The sequence below is a fragment of the Odocoileus virginianus genome, chromosome 23, assembly GCF_023699985.2.
Source record: "Odocoileus virginianus isolate 20LAN1187 ecotype Illinois chromosome 23, Ovbor_1.2, whole genome shotgun sequence".
Classification (NCBI taxonomy): Eukaryota; Metazoa; Chordata; class Mammalia; order Artiodactyla; family Cervidae; genus Odocoileus; species Odocoileus virginianus.
Genome location: NC_069696.1, coordinates 22,404,732 through 22,413,999, shown reverse-complemented (window position 1 = coordinate 22,413,999; position 9,268 = coordinate 22,404,732). Strand labels below are relative to the sequence as shown.

Here is a 9,268-nt window from a genome sequence, read left to right as displayed (position 1 = left end):
GTGGTAAAGAATCTGCCTACCTATGCAGAAGATGCGGGTTTGACCCCTGGGTCAGGAAGATCCCCTGGAGAAGGAAATGGCAAGCCAGTTGAGTATTCTTGCCTGGAGAATTCCATGGACAGAGGGGCCTGGTGGGTTACAGTCCATGGGATCCCAAAGAGTCAGACACGATTTAGCAGGTATACAGCAACAACTTGGGCCTCCTCTCTTTTGTCATAATTAAACTAATCTAAGGGGTCATCAGTTTAAGCAGTTCAGTTGCTCAGTCATGTCTGACTCTTTGCGACCCCATGGACCACAGCACGCCAGTCCTCCCTGTCCGTCACCAACTCCCGGAGTTTACCCAAACTCATCTCCATTGAGTCAGTGATGCCATCCAACCATCTCATCCTCTGTCGTCCCCTTCTCCTCCTGCCTTCAATCTTTCCCAACATCAGGATCTTTTCAAATGAGTCAGTCCTTCCTATCAGGTGGCCAAAGTATTGGCGTTTCAGCTTCAGCATCAGTCCTTCCAATGAACACTCAGGACTGATCTCCTTTAGAATGGACTGGTTGGATCTCCTTGTAATCCAGGGGGCTGTCAAGAGTCTTCTCCAACACTGCAGTTCAAAAGCATCAATTCTTTGGTGCTCAGCTTTCTTTATAGTCCAACTCTTATATTCATGCATGACCACTGGAAAAACCATAGCCTTGACAAGACGGACCTTTGTTGGCAAAGTAATGTCTCTGCTTTTATGCTGTCTAGGTTAGTCATAACTTTCTTTCCAAGGAGTAAGTGTCCTTTAATTTCATGGCTGCAGTCACCATCTGCAGTGATTTTGGAGCCCCCCAACATAAATTCGGCCACTGTACCTGTTGTTTCCCCATCTATTTGCCGTGAAGTGATGGACCGGATGCCATGATCTTAGTTTTCTGAATGTTGAGCTTTAAGCCAACTTTTTCACTCTCCTCTTTCACTTTCATCAAGAGGCTCTTTAGTTCTTCTTCACTTTCTGCCATAAGGGTGGTGTCATCTGCTTATCTGAGGTTATTGATATTTCTCCCAGAAGTCTTGATTCCAGCTTGTGCTTCATCCAGCCCAGCATTTCTCATGATGTCCTCTGCATATAAGTTAAATAAGCAGAATGACACTAAGAGGTCATCAATTTAACAGTAGTTTTTTTTTTTTCCAAAGAAAAATATTACATATTTATTGACTATATTATACATACTATACATTTCTTTTTTTTATTTATTTTTATTAGTTGGAGGCTAATTACTTTACAATATTGTAGTGGTTTTTGTCATACATTGACTTGAATTAGCCATGGATTTACATGTATTCCCCATCCTGATTCCCCCTCCCACCTCCCTCTCTACCCGATCCCTCTGGGTCTTCCCAGTGCACCAGGCACGATCACCTGTTTCATGCATCCAACCTGGGCTGGTGATCTGTTTAACCCTAGATAATATACATGTTTCGATGCTGTTCTCTCGAAACATCCCACCCTCGCCTTCTCCCACAGAGTCCAAAAGTCTGTTCTGTACATCTGTGTCTCTTTTTCTGTTTTGCATATAGGGTTATCATTAGCATCTTTCTAAATTCCATATATATGTGTTAGTATACTGTATGGCTTACTTCACTCTGTATAATGGGCTCCAGTTTCATCCATCTCATTAAAACTGATTCAAATGAATTCTTTTTAATGGCTGAGTAATATCCCATGGTGTATATGTACCACAGCTTCCTTATCCATTCGTCTGCTGATGGGCATCTAGGTTGCTTCCATGTCCTGGCTATTATAAACAGTGCTGCGATGAACATTGGGGTGCACGTGTCTCTTTCAGATCTGGTTTCCTCAGTGTGTATGCCCAGAAGTGGGATTGCTGGGTCATATGGCAGTTCTATTTCCAGTTTTTTAAGAAATCTCCACACTGTTCTCCATAGCGGCTGTACTAGTTTGCATTCCCACCAACAGTGTAAGAGGGTTCCCTTTTCTCCACACCCTCTCCAGCATTTATTGCTTGTAGACTTTTGGATAGCAGCCATCCTGACTAGCGTGTAATGGTACCTCATTGTGGTTTTGATTTGCATTTCTCTGATAATGAGTGATGTTGAGCATCTTTTCATGTGTTTGTTAGCCATCTGTATGTCTTCTTTGGAGAAATGTCTGTTTAGTTCTTTGGCCCATTTTTTGATTGGGTCATTTATTTTTCTGGAGTTGAGCTGGAGGAGTTGCTTGTATATTTTTGAGATTAATCCTTTGTCTGTTGCTTCGTTTGCTATTATTTTCTCCCAATCTGAGGGCTGTCTTTTCACCTTGCTTATAGTTTCCTTTGTTGTGCAAAAGCTTTTAAGTTTCATTAGGTCCCATTTGTTTATTTTTGCTTTTGTTTCTAAAATTCTGGGATGTGGGTCATAGAGGATCCTGCTGTGATTTATGTCAGAGAGTGTTTTGCCTATGTTCTCCTCTAGGAGTTTTATAGTTTCTGGTCTTACGTTTAGGTCTTTAATCCATTTTGAGTTTATTTTTGTGTATGGTGTTAGAAAGTGTTCTCGTTTCATTCTTTTACAGATGGTGGACCAGTTTTCCCAGCACCACTTGTTAAAGAGGTTGTCTTTTTTCCGTTGTATATCCTTGCCTCCTTTGTTGAAGATAAGGTGACCATAGGTTCGTGGATCTATCTCTGGGCTTTTGATAAAAAACAATTCGGGCTTTTAAAATGCTCTTTATTGAACATTTTCCATTGTATTAATTTCTGTTTCTATTTTTTATTTTCCCTGTTTGTTTCTCCTGTATAGATATTTAGCTCATTAGTCTCTTTCTCCTACATGTGATTTTTTTTCCTCTGTGTGGGACTTTAGGTGCATTCTATAATGCAAAGCTTAATATGAGCTAAAATTTTCATTATTGTTATCATTTAGCTGATGTTTTCTTATTATTTTCTCTGACACAACGATTACTTAGAAGTTAAATTCTTAATTTTCAAATAAAAGGAGATTCTCCAGATATCTTTTTTCCCATTTAATTTAGCTTAATTGTTATTATCTTCATCCTTAGCTATTCAATAAAATTTGATTTATGGCCCAGAAAAAGGTCAGTATTCATAGTTGTTCCAATAGCACGTAAAAAGACTGTATATTCCCTATCTGCTAAATACAGCATTATATGTATATATAACTATATTCATATGCATTACTATAGAAATATATAGATACAAAGAGATTCCCAGTCTATGCTGGGTTTTTATTTTTCAAAGTTCCTATATCTTTAATGATTTTTTTTTCTATTTTCCCTACTGTTTATTGAAAAAATATTTTAAAATTTCTGCTATGATTAATGATTTGTCTATTTCTCCTTGTATTTCTTCCATATTTTATTTCACATATTTTCACAGTTAATATTATTCTATCTTAATAAATTTTACATTGATCAAAAATTTTTATCTTAGGGTCAGTTTAGTTCTGATATTAGTAAAACCAAATCAGTTGTATTTTATGTGTGTTCTTTATTCTTTTCCTTTCACTCTTTCTGTGTCTGTGTTTTAGATGTGACTCTTGTGAACACTATGCGGTCTTTTTTTAATCGAATGCAGTCTTTATTTTTTAAGTATACATTGTGCTATTGTTGCTGCGCTCACTCGGTTGTGTCTGACTCTTTTGCGACCCTGTGGACAGACTATAGCCCACCAGGCTCCTCTTTCCTTGGGATTCTCCAGGCAAGAATACTGGAGTGGGTTGCCATTTCCTCCTCCAGGGAATCTTCCCAACCCAGGGATTGAACCCATGTCTCCTGCACCTCCTGCATTGGCTAGTGGATTCTTTACCACTGTACCACCTAGGAAGCCCATTTCCTCATGTACCCTAAAGATATTTTAAAGCTTACCATTTTTCTTCTTTAAATCTTGTAAATACAATTTTTAAATGCTGTTTTATGTTTGATGCTTCCAATACTTGAGATCATTGTAAGTTTTTTTCCTCTGGATTCCCTTCCAAATGTCCTATTTCTTTGGTACCTACTTAATTTTATTTTTCCATTATTACTGCACTCATGAAATTATTTGCAGATCTGTTAATACACTACAGATAGAGTCTTAGCTCTAGAGGATTTGCATTTGCTTCTGTTGCGCCCCTGGGGGCACTACCAGTCTAGGAGCACCACAAACCAAGATAAAGCTTGAAGCTTCTTGGCCCCACCCCTCCAGCCGATGTAAACAAGGCTGGCTGCAAATCTGTGCCCATAATCATAACTTCTTTAGGTGATTTAAAATTTTTTTTTTCTCATATTCTATTTAGTTTCAAGGTAACCTTTCTAGCAGTCATCTGCAAAAATGAGTAGTTGTTTTGTTTAGGGGTTTTTGTTTGTTTGTTTTCACTCATAGTGACCCTAAGAACAAAGTCCCCTGAAGGTCTTGCTTAATATAGTAAATTACTATATAAAACAGTCTAACTTGCAAAAATATTGGACCCTTGATTTCTGTTCATCGCCAAATGTGAGGCCAAGTTAGTATAGATCAGTATATGTTTTAGGATGTATATTTTTTCTTAGTAAAAATCTTTACCATATACCTGCTATGACTATGTAAATTTCTTTTCTGTGCATTGTAAGGTGCAGGAGGCAAAAACTTGGAGCTTTTTAGAGAAAATCTATTTTGATATCTCAGCAGCTGCCATCTTCACATAGATTATTGCTGTTAGCATTTTGGTGTATGACATAGCGTTGCAAAGTTTCAGACACACAGATATGTTTAGTAGTAGTTGGTGATCAAAGCCAAACATGAGAGCTACAAGGCATTTTACCATAGTAGTATAGCAGTGAATTTTAACTCCATGTCAAAGAAACAGTTTTTAAAAAGACAAAAAATATAAAATTTATTACCTTACCATTTTAAAGAAGAGGGTTAAATTTACATGTAAGTTATGATTCACTAAAAGTAGTCAGTTTGTGAGAAAGCATCATGCTAGCTGGAGAATTATGGCTAAGCCACAAGGAATATTAGATAATATTAACTCTAGTAAATAAAAAAGTCCTTTGAAGATTAGTCTACTCTCCTGATTTCCTTGATGAAGTTGAAATCTTCAGTTATTTAGATCTGGGGTGTCCAGTGGGCTCTATGAGGCACATTTAATTATTCTATAATATAATGTTGGAACACATTTAATTATCCTTTACTCCTCTACCCACTTGGTGTGAAGATTTAGTCAAATTATGCATCATCTGTATTTTCTCCACTTAGAAATTGAGTAGGATGTAGTAACACAAGAGGATGTTCTAGAGGGATTCATTATTTAATGTTTCTAAAGTCCTACACAAATGCCAAACTCATTAGAGTGTGCATGCTGGCAAGTGGCTAGGGTTTAGGAGATAATGCAAGAGCACACATAAATCAAAATTTCAGCATGAACGACCTTCTTTTTGGACCAGAGGATGATTAATCACATCACTGACATCGTGTGTGCAGGTTCTTGTTCAATAGTAACAGTTGACACCCTTAGGTTATACCTTCAGCCTTCTCCCTTTCCCTTTCACAGCAGTGGTGGGGGCTTGGGAATAGGGCCACCGATTCTGTGTAGAGGTTGAGTGCCTTTCAAATTACAGTCTAGAAAATTCCCAGACATCTAACTCTTACCCTCCCTTAAAAAAAAAACAAAACAGGTGGAATTGTTGTGTCGTAGTAAATTGCTTTCAGACTTCAGATGAATAACTTCTAAAGATGATGCTCTGTAGACATCAGTGGCAGTAAAATAAATGCAGAATCAGGTGATTCTCACTATCACACCAATACCATCCTGTTCTCAGCCACCAGTTTTAAGGATTATGGCAACAGCCTTGTTTTTCAGTCAAGATTGTCTAGAGAAACAGAAACAATAAGATGTGTGTGTATATCCATATATAAAGCATATATATATATATGCACATATATGGATATACATACACAAGCATGTATAAGTATAGTAAGTCCCCTACATACGAATGTTCAAGTCACGAACTTTGAAAGATTCAGATGTGTGGTTTTTTTTTTTTTTTTTTTTTTTAAAGGAAAAACGTTATGTCTTATTACACCATGATCCTGGCTAATAGCTTTTCAAAACTTTGAGAAAAATCTTAAAAAAGGTTTCACATGTCACCTGAAACTTACAAATTTAACATTATCAAAGAAGGAATGCTTCTACACTCTTACAAAGACCACTAGAAAGAAACAACAATTAAAAAGCTAAGAAACTGTCTCAAAGGCATTTTTTTTTTACAATCCTTCCTCCACAGTAAGGTAATGTTATTAAATAATCCAATCCATTCACAAAATGGCTCTCTGCATCTGCTCTGGTGTCTTCTGCCATATCACTGCATATTTATGCATGACTGAGATAAGATTTTCCTTAACATTGTTATTTCGATAACCTGAAGCTGTTCTGTTACCTCTGGGCTCTCATCCTCTCCTATTTATACAGTGAAGCCCATGGCAAATAGGAAGAAGCTCAGTATCTGCTTCTCCCTCCATAACCCCCACTTCCTCCACTGCCTCCTGGACCATAGTTTCCTCCACCATATGGTCCCCCCATGTTCCTGCTACCACCAAAATTTCCACTCTTCATTGGACCATAGTTAGAAGGTTGTTGATTATAATTTCCAAAATCATTGTAATTTCCACTCCCGTAATTTCCTCCTCCATAGTTGTCATAACCACCTCCGTAGCCCCCACCCTGGTTGCCATATCCAGGTCCTCCACCACCATATCCTCCTCTTCCTCCTCCATAACCAGGGCTACCTCCAAAATTGCCACCTCCAGGTCCTCCTCCATACCCATTATAGCCATCTCCAAATCCACGGCCACTTCCGTATCCATCAGACCCTCCTCTAAAGTTACTTCCTGGTCCCGGTCCAAAATTTCCACCGCCACCACGAGAATCTCCAAAACCAAAGTTGCCTCCTCTTCCACTTCTAGAACTTTGGACTTCTTGCATTTCTTGTCTAGACAAAGCCTTTCTTACTTCTGCATTATGACCATTGATAGTATGGTATTTTTGCAACACAATCTTATCCACAGGATCATGGTCATCAAAAGTAACAAATCCAAAGCCTCTTTTCTTTCCAGACTGCCTGTCAGTAATTATCTCAATGGTATCAATTTTTCCATATTCCTCAAAGTAATCTCTAAGATGATGTTCCTCAGTATCTTCCTTAATTCCACCAACAAACAGTTTCTTCACAGTTACATGAGCCCCTGGCTTTCCAGACTCCTCTCTTGCAACAGCACGTTTTGGCTCAACCACTCTCCCATCAATTGAATGAGGTCTTGCAGCCATGGCAGCATCAACTTCAGCCATGGAAGAAAAAGTTACAAAACCAAAACCTCTTGATCTTTTGCTTGCAGGATCCCTCATTACCACACAATCTGTAAGTTTTCCCCATTGCTCGTAGTAGTTCCTCAAACTTTCTTCTGTAGTTTCAAAGCCGCTGTCCACTCCATCGCGGACTCAGTCGCTTCAGCCCGATTTCCCGCAGCCGAGCGAGATGAGAGAGATCTCCGCGGACGAACACGAACCGGACTCGTCCTGGCGCTGTAGTGAGAACTGCCGCTTATTTCTAGACAAAGCGCATTTTTCCCCTCCCCCATCCCGGACGAGGTTGAGGGGGCCTTCCTTCCCGTCCCGTGCCTGGTCGGCGACTTCCAGATGTGTGTTTGCGTGTAAAATCACGTAAGTTGGTTCACATGTTTGGCGTACATTTGTCATGTGCGTGAATCCTCGACACGTGATTGATTGCACTTTTGTCTGCTTTATTGTACAGTACTGTATAGAAGTACAGTATCTTTATTTCAAGCTCTGGATTTCCAGAAGCAAGCATTAAAGCAGTGGTGGTGTAGCTGGTCCTGGTAAGAAGTGCCAAGCGATGAAGACGGAAACAGTAGTGAAAATCATTGAGACAGTGAAACTAGGTGATGAGATAGCTTGCCCTCCAGTTGACTCCTATCACTGACGATCCTGCAGCTCTGCCATCTCCCACCTGCTCTTGCCTTCTCCAGTCAGTAACTCTTCTTTCCTGTTCACTTGATGCCAGCCCCTGTATGCTAGCTGTTGTACTGTACTACTGTACTTTTCAAGGTACTGTACTGTAAGATTAAAAATGTCTTCTTTACTTTTTGTATTTCTTTTTATATATTATTTGTGGGAAAAGCATTATAAACCTATTACAGTACAGTACTATATGGCCGATTGTGTTAGTTGGGAACCTAAGCCTAACTTTATTGGACTTAGGAACAAATTGGACTTAAGAATGCCCTCTTAGAAAGGAAATGTTCGTATGTAGGGGACTTGCTGTATATATCATATATAAATCTACATATCCCATTGGTTGTGTTTACCTACAGATATATAGATCTATGGTCTGTGTGTGTGCTCAGTCATGTCTGACTTTTTGTGATCCTGTGGACTGAAGCCCACCAAGCTCCTCTGTCCATGGGATTCTCCAGGCAAGAATACTGGAGTGGGTTGCCATTTCCTCCTCTCTTTATATCTCTTTATATCTCTCTTTATGTCTCCTGCACTGGCAGGCCAATTCTTTACCACTGCACCAACTGGGAAACTCATAGACACAGGTAAGATGAAGAGACTTGTTTTAAGGAGTTGGCTCACACAGTTGTGGGACTGGAAAGTTCAAAAATCTGTAGGACAGTCTTGCAGACTGTAAACTCAGACAGGAGTTGATGCTGTGGTGTTGAAGTAGAGCTTCTACTCTGAAGTGAAGTGAAAGTAGCTTAGTCGTGTCTGTCCATGGAATTGTCCAGGCCAGAATATTGGAATGGGTCACTGTTCCCTTCTCCACAGGATCTTCCCAACACAGGGTTGGAACCCAGGTCTCTTGCATTGCAGGTAGATTCTTTACCAGCTGAGCCACAAGGGAAGCCCAAGAATACTGGAGTGGGTAGCCTGTTCCTTCTCCAGTGGATCTTCCAGACCCAGGAATCGAACCAGGATCTCCTGCATTGCAGGTGGATTTGCTACCAACTGAGCTATCAGGGAATCTTCTCTAGGAAACTTCATTTTTTTCCTTAAGACCATGAACTTACTGGATGAGGCCCACCCACATGACTAAAAGTATATATCTCAGTTAGTCAACTGATCATGCATGTTACCCACATTGATAAAAATACCTTCACAGTCACACCGAGATTCGTATTTGAATCAGTAACTGGGTGCTACCCCCTAGCCAGGTTTACACGTAAAATTGACCAGTGCATGTCCCAACTGGTTCTCTTACTTCTTCCTATGTTCTACTACCCATAATCT

The 9,268-nt window shown here is 39.6% G+C and overlaps 1 pseudogene; it reads right to left on the bottom strand.

The window, feature by feature from the left end:
• Positions 1-6,234: 6,234 nt before the first annotated feature.
• Positions 6,235-7,429, bottom strand: LOC139030604 (heterogeneous nuclear ribonucleoproteins A2/B1 pseudogene; annotated as a pseudogene).
• Positions 7,430-9,268: the final 1,839 nt, after the last annotated feature.